The following is a 23,291-nucleotide window of genomic DNA, read 5'->3' on the forward strand; positions in this document are numbered from 1 at the left end:
TTCTCCCGTGCGAGAATCCCCGGGTAGCTTGGAAAAAAACCTGCTGCTCATTACGAACAGGCAGCCGGTTGAACATATGAAGCTCGAAAGCTCTTCGACGTCGCCGGATCGACGACAGCTCCGGTAGTTTTGAGCGGTGACCTCGGATCGTCTGAGAGTCCAACTTTCCCTCCAAAGTTTTCTCTTTTTTTTTTTTTAACAACGTGCAGGTTTAGCTGAGGAGAACCATCGCTGAGCTGCTTTCTTTGCCCTTTATGAAATTAAGAGAGGAGGGGGAGGAGGGGAAGGAGGGGAGGGAGAGGAACTATTCCATCAGTAATTCCATTTTCCTCTTCGCAAACTGCATATTGCTCATTAAATATTAACTGACAGGCCTGCGCTTCCATGCATTTTGATTGTTTTTTTTTCTAAATATAATTATTTATGGCTGACGGGTTAAGACAGTCAAGAGAATGTCAATAAGAGCATTTCAAATGATGCAAATTGGGAAGCGAAGACACGGACAATTTAGATGCTTTCTAGAATTAGAACTGATTTATAATTCACCTGAAATTAGTCGTTTGTGACTCGGGCTGATATCCGGACCGGAGTGATGCTTAACTCCAACAGATATGTGGGTGATACGGAGTCTCAGAAGTGACACACTAACTGGAAGTTTGATTGGTGAAAAGTAGATTGAATTCAACAATTTAAATATAACAATAATACAGGTGTTCCTAATAAAGTGCTTGTTTCACACCTACAGGTTTTTCTTGAAGGGAGCCTGTATGGAGCATATCAAAAGGTGACGTATTGCAAATTAGTTTTATTTAGATATATTCATTAATTTGAAACTCCTCTTAGTCAATACACTTTTTCCACAACTTATCTCGGTGTTGTTAGCTAAAGTCACTCCTTCTTATTGGTTTTCTGGAGGTCCATCTGAAAATAATCCCTCATTCATTAGAAAAGAAGATTCAAGAAGACCTGTTTTTGGGGGCGTGTCTGTTTGATTGACAGGCCTGTGGTGCAGTCAGGTTACAGCTATCGGTGGGCGGGACGTAGTATCGTCAGGTTTCCAATCAGATCGGTCAGATCCACCGCTGGCTCCTCCCCCCAGCTCGTCCAAATACGGTCACTTCCTGCTCCAAACCGATCCAAACTAGCAAAGATGGCGACGTCCATTATCCGAACTCGAGGCTTCACAACTCGAGGGTCACAAACCAACCTGTGACGTCACTGGGAGGAAACCTAACTTTCCTTCAATTAGTTTGATTTATTTCAAGTGAATTGAACTGACTGAATTGTTTATTTACGTATCGAATGAAACTTTTGACTAATTATTTCTGAAATCTGTCGCCCGTTAGGGAGGACGTGACAATGTGTCAGTCCAGGTTTGTGGAGTTGGAGCCTTCAATCTTTCCTCTCAGCCTGAAGTCGAGTCGCTGCCTCCAGCTTCCTCTGTGGTTCCCCGGATACGAACGTCTGCTGTGATCACAGTGCACCACCGGACATGCTCACTGGCAAAAGATTTGATTATCAATAAGCCGGCTGAATCGAGAAGGTACTCGCCACAGCTTTGCTTGACAAGCTCTGACTAGCAGCCATCCACCAGGCTGGCGAATGATGAAAAAAAAAAAAAAACAGCGGTGGATGAAATATGTACATCAATCTTTTCTCCCCCGTCCACTGAATAAATCACTTTTAAAGTTCACTGCCATGTTTGCTGACATGTGCTCCGGAGACCGACTTCCTACTTGGTGCACAAGGGTACCTTCTGGTGAGGAAAAAAATAACCCGTGAAAAACAAAGTGAGTTACAACGAGAACACGAGGATATTGTGCGACTATTACCGGGATTGATGAGAGGTTTGTCCTATTGAGTGCGCGAGGCGTGACGGCAGCGGAGAGCCGGGTTGATTGTCTAATGATTTGTCTTATTCTAAATCAATAGAATAAGATACAGTGCTTTAAAAAACAAAAACAAAAAACACCAAAAAAAACTGTCCGTGTGAGAAAAAGGCCGTTCTGACGCCGTTCATGGTCTGCGGGCTTCCCTTTAAGTAATCCTGCAGCATGGCAGTCGCATTTCTCAACTTTTACAGGTAATGAATGAGATTGTTGGTTTTTTTCCCTCTGTTGCCTCAGAGTGTCCATAAATAATACACTTCTGCAAAAAATAGAGGGACAAAACGGGCACAACGGGTGAGTGATATGTTCTGGATATCGGGTTTTTTCCCACTGTCTCCGACGTGGGTCTGGAAATACATCTGGGACTGTTAATGTTGGACCGAGCCGAAGTCCTTCTGAATTCTGTGAGGAGAGTCGGTCTAGACCTCATGAATGTTTTATGGAATAAGGACATCTTAAAATGCAAATACATGTTCTGTCCACAGAAAGTGAGAGACAGCACAGCCGGAGACGGACGGCGGTTTGGCATTGAAATCGCCAGGTGGAAAGTGTTAGTGTAGAGGCCTTGGGTTTCAGAGAGGAAAGAGAGGTGTCTGCCATGTATATGTATTTTTTTTCTTTTTCTTTTTTTTTTTAATAATAACATTAAAACTTTATGATGCAAGGTCAACACAAAAATATCAAAATAAAGTCCAAAAATGTTGCAAAACTTGATACCAAAATTAATATTTTCTAGCAGCAAATAAATGAGTCAATAACGAAATGAAATACATTAACATAAATTTATAAAATGCTCTTCACCCCCATGTTACCCCAAAGCATCAGTTTTTAGTTGATTTTCTGAAAGTGGAAAAAAAAATACTTTTGTGGATTATTTACAGCGTTTCATCCCCATTAGCCAAACCTGCTTTTTAACCAGCTGACATGTCGGAGGGTTTCTGAGCTACATCACCTCTCGCGGAGAGAACATCGACGTGGAGTTTATAAGAGAACGCCGGCAGAATCTCAACGACTCAGAGAGGCAGCGCTGCAAACAGGACGGACGGACTCACTCCGCTTGATGGTGCAACATTATGTTGGACTTAAATACACCCCAACAACAAACATTTCTACATGACACACTCATTTAGAAAAGATGCTCATCTTCATATTTTTTTTTTCATATTCTGAGACGCCACTGAAGTATCTCTACGTGGTTCACAGTTGTTATTTATCTCATACCGGCTCTTTAAGCCCCCCAGAGACAGAGACCCTTTACTGTTGTGTAAAACACTGGAAAGCGCACCGAGCAGAAGGAAGCTGTAACCTTTGTGACGACGTATTTCAAGTCACATCACTTTATCAACATCGAACACTTGAGTCAAACATGTTTTTGTGATCACTGGTACGTGAGCAGCCGTGATTTCACATCAAATTTTGCGTCAAATTTTTTTGGGGAATCAGAAAAGAAGCAGCTTTTTTCTCAAAGGAACTCATTTTACATACGTTTTTCTAAATATTTCAAAATGGCCACATTTAATATGAAGATATGAAGATGGATCAAGCCTGATTAACCAAAACCTCTCATAATCTGACTACTTTTTACGACTTTTGTTTTCATATTATGTTATTAAATCAAATTAGGATTCATATAATTTATGCTGTAAAATTACTAAACAATGAAACAACTAATACTACGAAAGAAAGATCTCGGCGCCACTGTTACTATACTGCAGTTTATTAACATAACCTCATTACGATCCGTAGGCCCATTATAATACCCTGTCAGGCGGCTGTATGGCTAATCATGTGCAGATTTACATTTTCATTACTCTGTAAAGTGTCAAGGGCCACTTCTGCAAATCTCCATTTATAAACAAATGACACTGGGCGGCTTTAATCCGGCACACATGGAGGTGTCAGTCGGCCTCATTATAAATATGCAGGTGAAGCCGAGTGTACGGACAGATCGCCGACCCCGCCGTCGACGCTGTTTGGCATGTCGAGCGAACAGAACGCCATCTGGAGATAGGATGGGCCAAATGAATAACCAGTGCACGCCTCTGCTTTGAACTCTCCCAACACCACAGCTGTATCAATATGCCAGAAATACTTTCATCAATTAAGTGGAATTTTTAATTTTTTTTTACGTCCAAATTAAATTCAGATTTAAAAGGTGGCGGTTTATCCCCAGAGTGTTTCCTGCCACTGAATAGATGGGGGTCACTCTGCCTTAAAGAGCTGCTCACACAGAATTAGATTCATTAGTCTGGGTTACACTGGAGGTGGAGAAAGGGGGAATTAAAATGTTCGCAAATATGATGGTTTAACCTCTGGGGAGCAGAAATATGAGAGGAGTGAATTTGAGTGCGAGCGGCCTCATTTTATTTTGTGCCTGTTGATTAAAAAGAGACGATGAATATTCACTGTGACTTTGTTTCAAATTGGATTATTTGTTTTCAAAATGTTGGGTGAAATTTGAACAATTCTTTTGTATTTTCGAGCCGCTGTCTCATCGAAAACTACGACGGTCAATCAAAAAAAAAAGTTCAGAGACTGCTCCTGTTGCGCGGGAACGGTGAGTTCGCGCACGAAACAGGAGGAAGCTGTGACCGTTGAGAGTAAATATTCCACGTTAAGTAGCTTGGTTTACATCAGCGTTCGAATTCAAAAAAGTTTTTTGTGGTTGTCAAGGTTCATGGTTGTGCTTAAAAGTGAACTTTTAGCCCAAAATAGATTGTTTTAAAGGAAGAGGCTTCACAAACTGTGATATACTTGATTTTAAATGGGGAAAACAACCTATAACCCAACTTACTTTCTTGGCTTTCTGACTTACTAACAGACCTGTATGTCGCCCAATATTCAGAAATATATAAATCAACTTACAGATACTCCTGAGACTATATACTGTAATTTTTAAAACAAATGTAAAATCAATTTGGCACCACGAGACGAAACATACAGATCTTAAAAAGCATGTTTTATAGACTTATATATATATATTTCCAAAAAAGCCCAATCTGAGTTAATAATTTGCTCTGAACCAGCAATCAGATCATAAATATATTCCATTAGTGCTCAGGTTTTGGATTACTTTTTGGAGTCCCTTTCATGCAGCCTGATGTTAGATAAAAATGATCCGAAATAACAAAAACAAGCCAAAATATTGTCTCCGAACCTTGAAAGCACGGCTCTTGGCTCCATAATACCGTCTCTCCACCTCGCTGCAGACGCAGTAAACACGTAGGCCCGGGCTCTCAGCGTGATCAATAATTCCTTCAGCCCCCCCGATTCCACACTGATAGGCACTTTGATGTGGACCGAAGTGCGGGAGAGGAGAGGCCATCCTGGGGGAGAAAATGCGAGACAAAGAGGCTTCATTATTTCAGACAGGTGTCAGCGGGTCGTGTTCAATTAGTTCTAATACGTTTGTCAGGTTTGGGGAAACAAAGCAGCAGCATGGAAGAAGGCGCAGGTAAATAGACAGATAAATAAATAAAAGGTGTTGTAATTTTGGGATCATCTCTCGGTGATGCCAAAATCAGAGCAGGGATGCGCAGCAGGCGACCGGCAGGAAAAAAACAGAAAAGACGCAATCAGCTGAAGGGCGGCGAATTTCTCTGAAGTCCATCTTTACTTGCACTGAAACATGTTTTTTTGTGGCACTTGTTTTTTAAGACGTGACTCCTGTAACTGTGCGGAGGCCCTCAGCAGCCCTCCTCAAAAAACAACAACACAGGAAAAGTTTACAGAATATTTCCACTCACCGATGTGTAAAACAATTTTGTGTTTTGTGCACATTTACCTCCCGGAGATTGTGGAAGAAGCAACCGGCACCTCTTTCTGACACAGTATTTCACTGAACTGAATCATTTGATAATAAATTGTTCTGTGCAAAGTGAAAGTGGACGTAATGCGCACTAATTAACTGGGTGATGAATGGCTATTCCGAAAAGCTAATTCACTTTGATTATTAGCGGGTTTTAAATGGAGTTTGTGTCATTTCGACGGGGGTCGGGAATTTATCGGACAAAAAAATAAGCAACTGAACCTGGAGCAATTGAACTATTGAAATTACATTAGCTTAATTAGGCCCCTTTCTTATTGGAATTAGGTTGTCAGTGTTTCCTGACACTTTATTTACTCGACAAACAGCTGTTCTGGGTAAACAAACACCTTTTTCTTTGTTCTTCTTTTATTAACTGCTCCTTTGAGACTCCTGATAAATTAAATATGCGGCTCCTGTCAAGAGGGACCCAGAGAGGAAAACCGTGAAGTGAAACTGTGAAATAAATCGCAGAGAAAATCATTGTGTTAAATATACAACAAAAAAAAACATACACATGCATGCAGTGTTTCTACTGTAATTAATCCCTCTTTCTAAAACGCATGTCAAACGAGCCCATTAGAGGTGGCGAGGCAGCGCGCGTTGAAGCAGCCATTACTCCTCGGACCTCGCGGAGCAATTAGCTTCCCCAGAATTTAGTTACTTACTATTCAGTGTACTTGTGGAGCATAAAAACGCAGCATCAGTGCACTCCATCTTCTCTAGTGGTGTTGTGGAAGTCAATGATGAGATGGATAAGATGAAAACAGTGTGCTGAAGTGCACTCAGCAAACTTTAGGTTAACTTCGCCCTCTATTAACTTTATTGTGTTTTTGTTTGAAACTACAGCGAGTTTTACGTATTTATATATTTATATACTAGCTTGTCATTTTCTTTTTTGTGTGAAGTGAAAGAAATTAGTTGTTACAAAAGGCTTCAATTCCCCAGCAAAAGAAGACACTTGAAAACGTGGTCCGACTTGAGACAGAAATTACATGTTTTGTTTTGAGGTATCCAATCAGTCTTTTTCAAGGAAAACACGATCGACCATCTCAGCTCTTTTAAAGGACCGATCATTCTGTGTTTATTCCAAATAACCACCATCTGTTTACACCTTCTGTTCGTGATAGTTTTCCTAAAAACATGTCATCATTCAAGAGGATATTTTCAGGCGATACAGCAGTGGGTTAGTTTGATTGTTTTGCTGTGTATTTTCAGTTTGGTCTTAGCCCTGTCACATCGAATGTTTTTTTTTTTTTTTATCTTCAATGAAAATCCATTAAATGTACAGAAGCAGATATTGAATGTACACTTCAATAAAGTGGCTCATGCCCCTGTAAACTAACTACGTACCGTGATAAATGTCCAAAAAGTAAAGAAGTCACAGGATGAATTTGGATCTGCTGTAATTTCTCGGGAAAAGTCGCCTCTCGGAGTTATTGGTTAAAAGAGACGGGAGACACTGACGGCCTCCTCCTCCCTGATTGGTATTCACCGGCGGTGCAGTCGGTAGCTTTCATTTCATGTAAGTTCTGCTCTGCACCCGTGATTCAAATGACTTTCAATCTCTTTGTTCTGGGCAGCGGTCCAGGCCAGAGGGCCAGAGAATGATGCATTGAGGGGGTTTATTAATGCGATATGCTGCACAACCAGCGACGACGACATTCATATTTCTGCCCTGCCACCTCTGCGCCGATCTGCCAGGAGTACAAGATCACCCCAAGGTACCGCTTCTGTCAAGCCACCCTGGTTCCTCCGCACCTAATCATCTACCGGAACGCCGTATATCACACCGGCTCTTGGTGCCTCGCCATATTTCTAGAAAACTGCAAAGGAATTGAATGTCAGGTCTTTTTGGTCTGCCAAACACATGATGCCAACTGGAAGCATCAGGCAGCTTCTTCATGATCGATCGGCAGGAGGAGGTACGTGTTCCAAGTGCGGCCGCTTTTTATCATTAAGGCAGACGAGGAAATGTAGCTTCCTGGAGCTGAACGAGTCGAATCAGGACATTTTAGAGAAGGAAAGTCGTCCTGCACTGAGAAATATTTTAATAAATGCTCTGCATACTGTTTGAGCTCCTAATATTGTGGTTGAAAAAAAAAAAACAGGTGAGATTTAAAGGCAGGTGTTCATCAGATGAGTTTTTGGGGAAGCACCGTATCAATAGTGTCTGAGATCTCAAATCACAGGCTTGAGAATGTGAACAGAACCTCTGACTCTTGATTCAGGTAAATAAAAGCTCTGCAGAAATCCTCTCAGCAGAAAAAAAAAAAAGAGGGAAAAACAAAGGAGAGATTCTTCTTAGGTACAGATGTATGTATAGAGAGGGCAGAATAAAAACAACATACGTGTGCAAAATTCAAACATACATGAAGCATTTTGGATTGAAGACGACGTCAAGCAGCTTCCAGGGGCGGCAGCCAACAAAAACGTAATTTGCTTGGTAGCTGAAAAGCGTTTTACTCTGAACGCAGCACGTTTTTGTTTTTTTCACGGTTGTTAATGGGAGCAGCAACGTGGTAAAGCACTGAGCGTTTATTCTGCGCTGAGGCTTCGACGTTTCTTTTCTGGTCACCAAGAGTTTAAAAATGTTGCACTCGTCACTGTCACTTTTTACAACTCCAATCGTAGTGAAGGAGGGGCGGGACAAATGTTACAAAGACGTGACATCATTCCTTTTTCACGCCTGTAAACATCTCCGACAAGCCGAGAGATGTTCCTCCGGGCCGATGGCCTCATTTGTGTCTTTCCTAGAAATGAAAAGGGCAAATTTTCCGGAGCGAAACTTCAAACCGTGTCCTGCTCGTGTGAAACTATGAAACCGGTCTCCGTCCAACTTCAGCTCCTGAACCAAACGATAGAACTCGTTTCCTTGCACAATAAATTTCATGAACCCTCGTGGACCGGCGGCATATTCAACCAGAAATCAGAGGCGGCGGCAAAAATGAAAACAGTGACCAGGACGCCGGAGGGTTCGTCACGGCTCATCACGGGTTTTGCTGCCAGAAAGACCAATGATGAAGAAGCATGGGTCAATGGTTCAAACACTTTTAATTACATCAGTGTACATTTTCTTGACATGACTGTCTTATTACCGGACTGTTTATGGTTTTATTCTCTCTTATTCAGAAGAAGTGGGCCTTTGTTAAAACAGCAGCAAACCGCTGAAGAGCTGAGTTGGACGAACTGTTTCCCCCCCAAGAGTCAGTGTTGCTTTCTTTCAACAATGATGATGATATTTCTGGAACAACAGGTCAGAAAATTGACAAAGGTCATTTTGGAAAGTCAGTTTATTATCTAGGTTGGAAAACTTGCTGCAGACATTGTACTCAATGGCTCTTTCAAATTTCCCTTCAATTTATAAGCGTAAAAGGCTAAAAATGAGCCAACATTAGCCACGGTGTTGGGAATCCCTGCTCTCAAATACTGATCCACACATTTAAACACTAGCATGGAAACCGATGTTCCTCTGGCAATCACAGGAGTCGTGCCAACAGATTGCTCAAAACATGAACAGTCCGCCGGTTTCGTGGCCGTCCGACATCCAGAGACGTGAGGGGGTGGTTAGCGGCGGCGGCCATTAGCGGGGCTGTAGATGATCAATTAGCGGCGAGATTCACACAGGTGGCGGCGATCACGGTGTCCGAGGTGGAACAAGGTCCAGGGCATCTGTCGACTACCGTGCCAGGGAAGCTGCGCGCGGACATCTGTTCATCACGGCGCCGCAGATGAACGATATCGCCGCCTCCTCACTTAACGCGAACGGCAAGCGCTCGGTGACGCCGCCGCTAATCACCACGACGGAATGTTTTATTACCTGGCATGTTTCTCTTTTCTAGCTTCGCATCTGCCGTCCCACGCACCCAGAGTGAAAGGCACCAGGCGGTGCAACCCCCTCATGATGGAACTGGGCTAGAGTACAGTATGTAGCCTACGAGTGTGAGCCTCGGCGGAGGAAACCTAGATACACCAGCGATAACCTGTATATCAAGCTCTCAATCTGCCACGCGCTGAAGGAGGGGAGGGGGGGGAATAAATAGCCTTCGTCTCGGTGAAAGTGTGCTCTCCTCGTCTGCACAGTGGTAAATCTTGGCCATTGTGAAAGTGGGACGTGTCGGAGCACGAAGGGGGGGGAAAGAAAAGCGGCGACGACAAGGTCACTGGAGCAGGACCACGAAGAGGGTGGAGGACGGGGCGGGATCGGCTTCTTCTCTCCTCCGTGGCCGTCGCTACGTTTCACTTACACTTTCTGCATTATTCAGATTCTCCCTTTGGGCCGTGCCGCTCGGGCGACCTTCCCCTCTGCGATGCCTCGCCGAGATTACGTGTTGACAAAGCAATCGATGGAAACGGGCCCAAGTCGGCAAATGTCATTTTTGTCCTCGATCGTCTCTCCCGAGTCGGTGTTTTTTTTTCTCTCGTTGCGCCCTCATCCTGAAAGGAGTCGGTCATCCAGACCAATTCAGAAGTGTCCCATAATTATAGACTTGTCAGTACTGATTTTCATCAACAACTGTGCATGTGATGATCCGGCAGGAATGTTAATGAGTCCTCAATTGGAGTTAATCAGCTGCAGGCACCGCAGTGGCCGCCTCAGCATTTCCCCACGGTCCTCTGCGTGGCTGTCAAAAGAACACACCACGGCCCTGTGCATTTTTGGGGGCCGTGGTGGATGATAAGATGTTACACGACACGACTTTCCCAGCTTTTCTTACACCCCTGGGTTTCATAAAAGAAAAGTGCTTCCCCGGCAAAATCTTTTTTATTTTTTAGTCAAAGTTTATGTCCACTCGCTTCACTACTCTTGACTCGCCGTGCAATCCCTTCACTTAATTAGGAGCGCTATTTCTTCTTCAGACAGGCCTCCCAGAGGGTCACGGATTCAAAGAAATTCTTCAGCTAATGGGAGTTGCTGAGCACTTTGTTCATTTTAATGCGCCTTGGCTGGGTAATCTTTTGACACCGTGTGAGGGAGGGTTTCCTAACAGAAAGGTCTGAGAATGTGAAGAAGTAACGGCGGCACGGCGAACCCAAACAGTCACCGTTAAAAGTCACTCCTTCCCGCTGGACGGTATGTCACCGTAATTAATTAAGTGTCTCACCCAATGCGTGCGTGTGTGTGTGTGTGTTTGGTTTTATTCATGCAGGTGAAAGAGGCTGAGTTTTAAATGTCATGTGATTATAGTGTTGGAGACGTGCAGAACGACAAGTCCTCAGGAGACGTTGGAGGTTCGCAATCACTCTGGTCATCGAAATTCTCTTGTGTATTTTTGATGTATTTCACTGGTTAATTTCTTGGAAAATCAGATACTCAGTCGATGATTGCTGGAAAAGTGTTAAATATGTTTACCGCTGTACTCACGTTAAGATGGTGTCATTAATACAGCCTAAAAATCACAATTTATTCATCCAAAATAAAGGTACACCAGTATTTAGTATTCTCTACTTTCGATTCCTTCAATTTGGACAGAGAACTCCTTAAAAAATGTGAAGACGTGCAACAGATGTCAAACAGCACTGTGCAAAAGTTTTAGCAAGTTTCATCCGTTTCAATTCTACGAAGGTTTTCCAACGAGGAGTCCAGAGCGTCAGAGTCATTCTGGGAATAAACGAACAGACAGAAAGTTGTCTGAGACGTCTGGAACAAACTGTCGGCCAAATACTTGGAAAAACCTTGTGGAAGTGCACTTCGAAGAACTCGTGTCTGTAAAACTTGGCAAAGGGCGCCCCAACAAAATACTGATTTGATTTTGAATTTTCTGTTTGACGCACTTTGTACGAAGCAATTAGAAGTTTATAACATTGAGCCAGAACACAGTAAGTTGCAATGGTTAGCTGTTGTGAATCCCCGCATGTAGGAGGTTGGTATAAACCTGACAGCTATCTGAGGTTTCAGCCTCATTTCGTAACATTCACCTCAATCGTCGCCTTCTTCGTCATAGATAAACAAGTTTGTGACATTTAAAACGAACGTCTCAGCTTCACGTATCACCGTCACCTGTGTTTGACATTAATCAGACACGCAGTTCAAATTACCGCGTGGAAGCGTGCGCACACTCGAACGGAGCCGACTCATCATAAAGCTTAAGAAAAAAAAAAAAATGTAACTAAAAACCCGTCTCTGCGCTCTCTTGGTTGCAGAAATTCTTCTGAAAATCCAAACTCAGCTTAATCATCAGGACTCGGCCGTTGTTCCACTAATGACTAGCGCAGTGTGTGTTGGACGCGCCTGGACCGGATCGGCAGCAGCTGACTGCACACGGAGCCCCGACGCCAGCGCTACTGACAGCGAATTCTAAGTAGGCCACCAGAGCTGCAAGAACGAGCTCCTGAAAGCTGGTGGATTTTTTTTTTTTTCTTTTTTATTGGTTTGACTTCTGTCTGCCGGCTCAAAGCAAGGATAAAGCGAGGGCAGGCAATGAATCACAATCCACAGTTTGTCCTTCACCTAATTTCTCACTGCCACAGAGGCTCAGGTGATTTAACCTGTTGAACACACATATATCCTCGTTTGTGTGTGTGTGTGTGTGTGTGTGTGTGTGTGTGTGTGTGTGTGTGTGTGTGTGTGTGTGTGTGTGTGTGTGTGTGTTTGTGCGTGCGTGCATGCGTGCGTGCGTGTGTGTGTGTGTAGTTCTCTGCAAGACATTTTTATTAAAGTTCAGATATTATTTTCAACACATTAGAAGAATAATATAAAATTCATCCAACACAGATTCTGTAGTAGATTTTTAAAGGGCTGCTTCACCCAAATTACAAAAAGCAATCTCACTGTACTTTTTCTGCTGGTGTTTTGCTATGCAGAGTTGATTAATTTTATGAATGTGTCATGCATAAACAATATGCCAGCCCCAAATAATCTTACTAGCAAGTGGCATTCAACAGCGACGTCACCCGTTGGGTTTGTGAACGGCCGTTATGAAGCCTCGAGTTTTGGTTTTGGCCGAACTCCCATCTTTGCTGGTTCGGCGCAGTTTGGAGCAGGAAGTGACCATATTTGGACGAGCTAGGGGGAGGAGCTTGCGGTGAATCTGACTCGATCTGATTGGAAACCTAAGGACAGTATGCCCTCCCACCTATAGCAGAAAACCTGTGTGCAGCCTGTCAATCAAACAGCAGGAATCCCCTCAACTATTTCTCTTCAAACCTATGAAGTAACTTTCTTCCAATGGCGTTAATACTACATGAGAAATGATTGCTAAGCGTATATTTTAATTCCTCAAAACCAGCATGACGCTCTGCAGCCGGTGGAGAGTTGCACAAACAGATTTGCTTGCATGTACCCTGATTTTGAGATATTCATCTCTCTGATTTTTGTCTGAAATTAGCAGCAACATCTGTTTTTTTTTTACAAAGTGTCCCTGTAGCTCTGGATGATTCCCAAACCGCACTGTCAACAGCGGTAGTGAGGGTGAGATATTTCTATCTCTTAAAGCGCCTACACACGGCGTGATAACAGCCATTTTACAGATTTATTGCGTGTCACACTTTTGGAGGTGGTTCTAATAAGATTTTGGTCGTAATCTGTGTCAGACAGGCATACATTTTAAGAAATGTCAGATTGTGCAAGTCTGAATCTCACCCTTAATGTAAACAGGACATATACGTCCTATCATCTATATCCTCACATGTCACTGCTGTTTCTGAAATGTAGAACAAAGCAAAGCTGTGGCATTCAAGCTGACATTCAAAAATGGCACACACATATAAATTGTGTCTCCATGTACAGTATGTTACAGGGAGGTCACATGACCGGTGTCGGCTTCAATGTCATTTGGCGCATGAATTACAGACTTTGGTCCCAGTTTTCTGACTTTTGTCCCCAAAAAATGACATCAACATGCATGTAAATCGCATTAGCCAACACATTTTGAAAGAAGCAACCAGATCGCTTTTTCTGCTAATGTAATGTGGAGACTTTAATTAACATATTTGGAGAGATGTAAATACATTAGTACCTTTTAATAATATTTTGCACATCCTGTCTCGCAGCACAATATTTTCTTAAATAACTTCAGCATTATGAAACTTTTTCATGGTTATGTTAAAAGCAGTGACCACACTTAAGTTTTAGCTTGACTCCACCCAACTATTTCTCACAGCTTCAAGTATGTTCAGGCTGAAGTCGTTCCAACAACGGCGGCGGTGGTCGAGTTTCACATTCGGTATCTGGAGGTCAATCCTTGACACTTGAATTCTCTAGACTGCACATGTAGTCTGGGACATCTCAAAATGCAACAGTATACCAGCTAGGAAATCTCAAAGCAACACACACATTTGAAATACATAGAAAAGCTAATTATATGCACAATTTGAATTCAGTGACGCACTAACAGGTGTAATTTGCATAAGCTAAGAGGGAAAAAAAATATCAGACATCTGGCGAGGGGAAGCCATGGCTCAAATATTTCTGTGTTTTTAGGATTACAAGCTGTCAGATTATATCGGATCCTCTGCAGGACAGCACGGTGTTTTTCGCTGAGAGGCTCTAACTCGTATTAATCAACAGCTCATCCAGCTACAGATATCCAGATGTTGTGATGATTTAATCAAATAAGGTGAAAAAAAAAATCCTTAAATGTTAAAGCTTCTGTCTGTCGTCTGTGAGCTATAAGTTACAGAATACATGGGCAGGTCTGTTGAATGACTAATGAAGTAGACACACACACACTGGGGGGGAAAGGGAGAAGGAGGGGCGGGGGGGGAAGCTTTATCGTCACTCTCCACATTTGCTCTTTCTATGGCTGAAAGCGCCGTCAGTTGGCAGCTGTCCCTTTCTGCCTCAGACGTAATCATCCCCGGCAGGATTCGAGGCCTCAATCAAAAGAGCCGCCTGCACATCGTGCACCGTCAGAGGAGCCGTATATATGAGACAGATCTACATGAAACACCTGGGGACAGTCATTACAGCCTCGCAGTCTATCCGACTTTCGAAATCCGAGAAATACCCCCGGAGGAGCGAAGGGGCACCGAGCTCGAGGCTACGCTGAGGCGGCAGATCGCACCGAGAACGGAGTGAGAAATTATTGATGCTTTCTTGAAGGTTTGCTGTTGTCAGATGTTGAAATGTGGTAAGATACGAAGTGCCCCCGATAAATATCTCCATCCTATAAAGTCTTATTTCTGTTTATTGAGGCTTAAACCTTCGGTTGGTCCGCGCTGACATTTTCAACAGCGGAGGAAAGATTGCCACAAAGTTTTGTACAGAGGTTTACAGTCACAGAGGACTGAGGCTGAGATGCTTTTATGACAGCAAACGAATTGCTTTAATACGAAGTCATTCAGCACCCAATACCTCGGCTGCATACACACACACAGAAAATATTTTTTCTACATTTATGCTGGAAAGAAATCTCGTCAGCATCAGTTTAGCGTAGCTACGGAAAATAACGAGGGTAACGCTCTCCCCCTCTAAAATGCATGAAAACAAAGATTTCTACTGTATTGTGTCATGTCATTTTTTTTGTGTGTGTTAAAATGTGTTTTGTAACACGAATATCAAAAAAAGTAGTACTCTGAAACCGCTATCGAAGTTAAGGTACAGAACACACAAATCTTTGAACGATATCCAGCCCGACCGAGGATATACTAGAGTCCAGTATAACATTGTTTATTATCATTATTTAACTATTCAGCAAATTACGATTTTTGTGGAAATTGCCACTGTCATCACAGACATGAACCTACTGGTTTGTTGATATTTTTTCAGCTTTATCCTGTTGCAGATTTTTTCACTTCTAAAGGAATATACTTAATGACAAAGTTATTAGAAAATAATAACAGGAAGAATGCTGGTGCAGTCACCTTGAATTGGCCACAAATTGAAAATGATTTTTTTTTTTGTAGTTTTAATTTATCTTTATCTAACTTGAAATTCAAGAGGGGTAAGAACAAATGCTTTTAGGATCATTATTAAAGATGGTCCTGCCATTCTTTATAACCCTGTCCTGTTGTTGACCAAATAGTGCCTCAGACCTGATGGGCCACCTGAGATATAAAGACGGACGTTAGACAGCGTAACGGTGGCGGGGTTAAGTAGAAATAAAGAAAGGCTCCCTCTAGTCTGAAATCTGAGCTGGGAAACACAGTCTGACTTTCAATTAACATTCCCATGCCCTCCGCATCACTCCACATTTGCATCACGGTGCTCACCTCGCCTTCGCCGCCGCCCCCCACCCCCACCCCCACCCCACCCCACCCCACACACACTTGTTTACGAGGAGAGAAATTGGAGACTGGAGTGTGACTTGACTTTGTGGAGGACATCCTGTTAGGGAAATGATCAACCTACCAGATCAGCCATCTATCTCCAAAAAAAAAAAAAAAAAAAAAAAAAAAAACACCCCCGCTCTGCAACGTGGCCCGGGGCATGGCAGATGTCACAGCCCACAGAGGGAGGGTTCACATGAGGGTTAAAATCACAAGATGTACTCGGAGACACGTGTTACTAGAAGTACATGCGCAGATTCTTCGAGTGCATTCCCACAGTTTTGGTTTTTGAAAGCTAAAAAGCATGTCGTTTGTTGGAATGGCCTTAAAATTCCTAAATTCTTCAAGGTTGGTGACAAATTATGACATATTTCTCAAATCTTTGACTAAATCAAATTGTCAGAAATAATAAAAAATGCCATTACTGTTCCCCAGATCCCAAGATGATGCATTAAATTGCCTTTGTTTTGTCAAAACAGTTTAAAACACGAACGACTTTCATCTTTTTGTTCACTAATCTTTTAGAAACTCTAACCAGTTTTGAGTGTTTGGCTCATCTGCTTCAGAAATCATTGAACTTTTATAGCCTGGAAGGCTCAGCTGAACTAGATCAGCTGTCGAGCCTCTGCCTGCTGAGGTTGACCCAAGACAGTCTCCAAGGCAACGAGAGGCCGCAGGAGGTCGCAATTTACTAAACATATAAATTTCTCAACAAGATCCCCATATAAAGCCGACAGATGGTTTTAGGTTCTCGCAGAGTGTTTATGATGTTGTTGCGATCAAAATGTTTGATTTTGATTAAAAAAAAAAAAAAAAAAAAAAAAAAATGTTGACGCTTTTTGCGGAAAAAGTCAAATTGAGCAAAAGTTGCCAGTCGAGAAAATATATATATATATATATATTTTTTTTTTTTTTTTAAAGCACAACCTGAAATAACAGTCATATATATTCACTTCCTGTGATAATAATCATGCTGCACAGCACAGATATACTTTACTTATAATCATTTCCCACAAACCCCGTCACTTCCTGTTCCGGTTCGCTCGCATGCAGTTTGTTTCGATGGTGAGAGGAAAAGGGGGAGCCTCTAAGATTGGAAAGGAGCAGTTATTTTTGTTAACAAAGCTTATCTTGTTGTAAAAAGGCTACTTTATGCTGTAATACTTTCAGCAGAGCTTCTTTGATGACAGTTTTTGCAGATAAAAATCAAAGGAATTTAGCAAAATTGCAAGTTGCCGAGATTGCTTGAATTCGTGTTGATTATTGCAATCACAAAATCGAAAGTACGTTAATTATTTATTAAGTTCATAGAAAAACAAAACGGTTGCAATTACGTTTCCTTCCCAGATGTACTACAGTATCTTCTACTTCATCTGTATGTCTTAAAAATGCCACCTTCAAAAAATGTATCTAATAATCATGTAAGAGAAGATTTGGCTCAAATGTTTGAGTCAGATTTCAGTTAGTGCCCGAAAGAAATGTCCAAACAGACAGAACGTTTAAAAATACAGCGACATTTTGTGTTCGTGTTTCATTTCTAAGCTCCAGACATATAAAGGATTACAAAAATTCCCATGTCAGAGCCCTGCGAGGCTTTAAGGGCAGTAATTACCAAACTGTGGGAAAACAACTGGATAACCTGATTGTCTATTGATTCTGTATGTTCTGCTGCAAACAGATTCCACATTGTCCGGGGCAGAAATGTGCAATAGGACCAGCTTGCAGTTTGAAGGTACATGCGGTAAACACAGTCATGAGCATATCATATATGGTGTGCGATTTAGACCAACTAAAGTCAAATAAATCCCTTGTAAAAAAAACAACAACTTGTGTCACCAAATAAAAGAGTCTCGCTGGTTTGTGTTGCTCCGACATAATGAGCTGTGTTTTCCCTCCAAATACAGACGCAACTCACTCCAGTATCAGCGGGACTTTGATGTGACGGCTGGGTCGTAATTTTCAAAAGAACATGCTTCAGTTTTTATCCTTCAGAAGATGAAACGTAAGCCCAGCTATTTGTGCTCCATTATTTAATGGTGCATGAGACCAGCAGCAGCAGAAACAACATTTGTCTTGGCTGCAACGGTCTCTCAGTATCTGCTATTGATCTAAATCCTCATTGCAGCCTTCGGAGGAGATCGGTGTCCCCGTATACTTACCAAACAGCCCAGCTTTGTTTAGAAGTCAGATTGATCACCTGGATTTTTGTTTGGGCTCCGAGCAGAGGGGAGCCTCTGAATTTTAAGCGCAGAGGGAAGACACGGTGCTCAGCAATATTTGGCCCTTTTTTCCTGACCTAAACAGCAGCTGGTGACGCAGATTGATTTTGTTTTGTTGTGAAGCCGCGTGATAAGCGGAGGGAAAATAATGAGCATTGTCTCATTAATGGATAGAAAATGCATTATGGGTCATACATTTCAAATGAATTATGCATAAAGCAATGAAACCGCCACCGTGGCAGACGGCTACATATCAGCTGAGAGGCCAAAGCATTTTGTAGCGAATGTTTGATCATCTCTTCTCCACCTGAAGGATATTTATAGACTGCATTGGAAATGCAGAGTGTGAGAGGGTGGGGGGAGAAGGGGGAGAAGGGGTGGAGTTGTTTGCCTTGTGTGGGAATGTTAAAGGCCTCCTTTAATAAGCAAACATGATGTTTCGCTACGAAATCAGAAGTGTTGTCATGAAAGCCTTGCACCAGGAACCAGCGGAGAATTTTCTTTTAAAGCTTCTACAAAGTATTTTCTTTTTCTCTCCCTCTAACTAAAAAAAAAACCCTCTATCTTCATTAGTGAGATGTAACGACATTTTAAAGTGAAATAGGTTAAAAGGCAATTAAATAGATATACACCAGTATCTTAAGCCCTGTAAGGAGGTTGATAAGTAAGCACTACTGAGTGAAAACCAAACGTATTGCCTCAAAAGATAAAAGACCAAATTCTCAGTAGTAGCATCACATTCTGATTTCAGTATGTTTTCTTTAATTCTTCTTTTGTTGTGAGGTTAGTTTTTTTTTTCCTTGAAGAAATTTAGTTCAGTTCAATCAAGTCAATAATTGTTTTGTTTTTCCAATAAACTCTTTTGTTTGAGTTCAGTTAGGGCTCTCTACACTTTTGGTTCAGGCTCATCTGTAATCCAAGTGGAGAATCCGGTGCATCCAAATCCATCCAATTGGTTCATCATGAGGCGAGCATGAAAATGCTCTTTAGATTTCCATGAGAAGTCACATGTTTACCACATGTTGTTGGTGATGATAACATGGGGAAAATATGTGGACACGTTTTTACAAGGAAGACTTGCATTTTCACCACGAAAATGTTCCAAAACCACATTTCACATCTGCAAAATACATGTTTCAAATGTGCGCAATCACATGAGTTTGTGCACATGTGAAATTCATGTGTTTTGTCTGTAAGGACATAGAAATCTAAAGGGCTCAGTTTAGATATTTCTTCTGCACAACTGTGTGTAAAATAAAGTTGAATATTGTCCAAAACTTCCTCTGCAGACTATTAAAAACAGAATTTTACTCAAGTCTGCCTTTTGTTTTATTGATGTGTCAACATGGTGCTAATCAAAGGGTAACGATGATCCGACAGCGGATCAGCAAAAAGGTCAGGGTGTCACCGAAGCATTCGAAATCAGCTTCTGCAGACCGTCAGTATGCATACGAACTGAAGGGTGATTTGGCCACTAGATGTTGAACCAAACAAATAAAAATCCGGACAGCGAGTGAGACAAAAGCATGACTGTGGAAGGCAAAGTCTTATTTTCTTCTTCTTTTTTTTTAAAGACAATGCAGCTCTGCAGTAGTCTTATACTCGCTGTTAACATTCAGAACGAATCTCACTTGCAAGCAGCTGGAAATACAAGGAAGGAGTCCATCAGACAAAACGTTTGTTTCTGTCAGTCCAATAAACAATCTGAGTTTTTACTGCTCGGTTATTGACCTTTTCATGCACACGAAAAGGCTCACAAGAGTCAGTGAAGCACCAGTCACTGTCACTGGATTAAAGTCAAAATCCATTTGTGGGAGCGTTGATGCTCGATGTTTTGTGAGGAAGCCAGAGACGTCTTTAAATGTTCCAGTTGACACTCGCTTACATGGCCGGTCGCTTTACTTATTTCCCTGTATACAAAAGAAAGGTGCCTGTTTATTAATATTTAGCACGTCACATGTCCAATTTGCACCAAATTTGACAATGCACATCTTCGGCTCCTCAGCAACACCCCCACCAAGTTAGAAGCAGATAGGAAAAACCGTTGTCGAGATAGATTCCTTGCATTGTAGTAGATTCAAAACATTATTAGGCCTAAATAACAAATGAGCAGTAAATGCTACTGAAGAAAAACAAAATTGCAAGACCTGATACCACTGATAATGCAACGTTGTCCTCCTCTCTGTCAAACGAAAGAGGAAAGTCTGACTTTAGTGGTATTGTGGATTCAAACGTAAATCACTTCAAACACCAACACGTAACGAGGAAGACGTTTAAAAGCCGGATACTCGAAGCTACAAAACTTTTCTGAACCCAGTAACTCTTCACAATGTAAAATCTGGGATACATCCTACACACCATATCTCCTACAAAACAGAATGTGCGTACGATGGCCTGTAAAATAAATGAACCCAAAGTCTTGCAGCAGGCGACAGCAATGCAGCAGAGAATAGCAGGAACTTAACGTGACACTTGTGACACGCACATACTGGAATGCAATATTCACAACCGCTGTAACTTAGATTGTGAAGCATAATCTCATCATCCCTGTAGAATTATAAAACTGTCATCTGCTGATAATTTGCAAACAGACAGCGGGGGTGAGCGGGGAGAGGGGAAGTTGTCCTCTTTGAGCGGGAACGATGCTCGCCACACACTCCTGGCTTTCAGGACCTGGAGAGCTTTAGTCCATCAAATCCTGTTTACAAGACATTTGAAGGACAGAGATAAGGGGTTTTACTCTTTCTTGCCGAAAGAAGGAAGAAAAAAAAAAGGTATGCTTCGATACAGGTGGACTGGTTGGATTTAGAAACGCTGAAAGTGCAACAAGATGAAACATACGGGATTTATGATGGAGTGACGTTCCGGAGAATCCACTGGAGAGGCGCAGATAAAACTACTGTATCTCACAACAAAGAAGTCCAACAATCGTATATACTGTGTATTGAGTGTCTCCCAGTTGTGCCGATGTCGGTGTAAACACATCATCCTCCAGCCTCCTGCTGACTGCATGGACTGCTCTCTGATTTTTACCCCCCACCCCACCCCCACAACCCCTCTTCCTCCCAGTGCCCGGAGATTGAGCGCTGATTGCCTGTCCCCCCGCTGTCCTGCAGCTTGGGAGTGATCTGCAGGCGTCAGGACAGCAGGCCATTATTCAGTCTTTAGATGTGCTGCTTCTTATCAGAGCACAGAGTTGACTGAGGCAGCTGCTCTTGTCAACACGCCAGCACCCGAGCGTCCTCCGGGGTTGAGGGGTGGGGGTTGGGGAGGGGACAGGATTTGACAGGGCCACTCAAAGAAAATCTTCCTAAAAAATAAAAAATAAAAATACACAAACACACAATATCTTCCAGACAGCGAGTGCACGTGGAAACCGCCGCAGCTCGAATCCACTCTACATCGTCGGCCGTCCATTCGCTCTCACCGGAGGCTGCTGTCAGCCGCGGAGGGCGTGGAGGAAGAAGAGGAGGAGGAAGCGGAGGAGGAGGAGGTGTTTGACAGGTGACGGCTGCAGAATGAGGGCGACAATGTTCGGTCACTTTAAACAGTCAGAAGATGAGTATCTGAAAATGAAAAACGCTTCCCGCGGTGTTTTCCCTTTGTGGCGAATCGCCAAGCTGTATTAAAAGATATCGGCCGTTATCTCGTGTTTACCCACAACGACTGACGCATTGTGTCGGTTGTCCCTTATGCCGCTTCATGGCTTAAAGCGACGCAAACAATCAAATGTTATCAGGTGTGGTGACACTGAATATAGGGGAATTGCCAAAGGTCAGGTCTTGGGAACATTTGTTTATTTTCAGTTGTATCGGAGCATTTTGAATTGATTGTTTTTTGGCTGTCTGTCAAACCTGAAGTATTTTCCAGTTAGTGATGCATTTTTTTAAATAAATTTTGCTGGTAAAGTCTGATGAAAATATCTCGTTCAACACAGCTTTTGCGACGAACTACAAAAACGAGAGAAGCGCTAATTAAAATTATAAAAAGAAAAAAGTCATTGCAGTTGCCAGGTAACATCTCTAATCCCTACATCACCTTTTTTCCTTTAGTCAGAGGCCAGTGTAATCCTGAGGATTAACGTACCGTGGATTGACTTATGTACCTTTGCAAACATCATATAGTACCATGAAATAAAAAAGGTATACACTCGGTTATTTAAATATAAATAATCATATTCACTGCAGAGTTTTGAAACTAACAAATATCAGTAATGCTGACTTTAATCATAAAACATAATAAAAAGTTATTTCCGCAGACGGTCTGCATGCAGATGCGTTGAACTCTGTTCTACCTGAGCGGTATATAACGAGATGAGGAAGCCGTTATTTGCTTCGGGGAGTCGGCGACGGCTCATTTTCTTTTTCTCTCCTCGGTCAGGAAATCATAAGAAAGTCGAGTCTTATTAGATGATATGTAGAAGAATCCTCAGTTAAGAAAATGATCTCAATGGTTCATCTATATAATTTATTTCCATGTGTACCCTCTTTAAAGCTGAAAATTGCTTCACTTCTCTTCATTCTTTATTTACTGCGGTGAACCCAAGAAACATTTTGACGTGGAATCAGTGATGATGTGCCAAAGTTTTCCCACCGCCGCTGAAAACCTGCCAGAAATGATTATAAAATAAAACTCAAACTTTAAGCTGCTGCAAGTGAAGTACTGTAACTGAAAAGCGTCTTTCTTAAATCCGCAATTTGAGGATTTAAAGCTGCTCTAATCAGAATGTTTTTACATTAACAGGGATCAGATGACTGTAATGTGACCAAGTGTATTTTAGCCTCTTTGAGCTCATTGTTTTGGTTCAGGGGTCAAAAAACTATGTTCAGTGTAAAAGCTCTGACAAATCTGCATTTCCTTTTCAACATCATGTGCAATATTACCATGTATTTTACCAATTTTTCCTTCTATTAGTCACTGGTGTGAGCAGTTATTCCTGATATACTTTATATTTACAACATTATTGCTTTTATTCTTGTTGAAGTTTTTGAGCACTGAAGCCTTGTCCAGACTTCTAGCCCAAAACCTTCCCGCCATATTCAGATAGTATCTGGATTGATTTTTGAAAGTCAAAATGAGGAAGATGAGGAAGCTGGAAAATAAGAATTCAATCTTATTTTATAGCTAACAGCCTGAAAAATACATAGAAAAAAATTGGACATTACTGTT

This window comes from Brachyistius frenatus, unplaced genomic scaffold (genome assembly GCF_029030835.1).
Source record: "Brachyistius frenatus isolate BFR_SWC_R1_liver_20210118 unplaced genomic scaffold, ASM2903083v1 Contig_151, whole genome shotgun sequence".
NCBI classification, from domain to species: domain Eukaryota; kingdom Metazoa; phylum Chordata; class Actinopteri; family Embiotocidae; genus Brachyistius; species Brachyistius frenatus.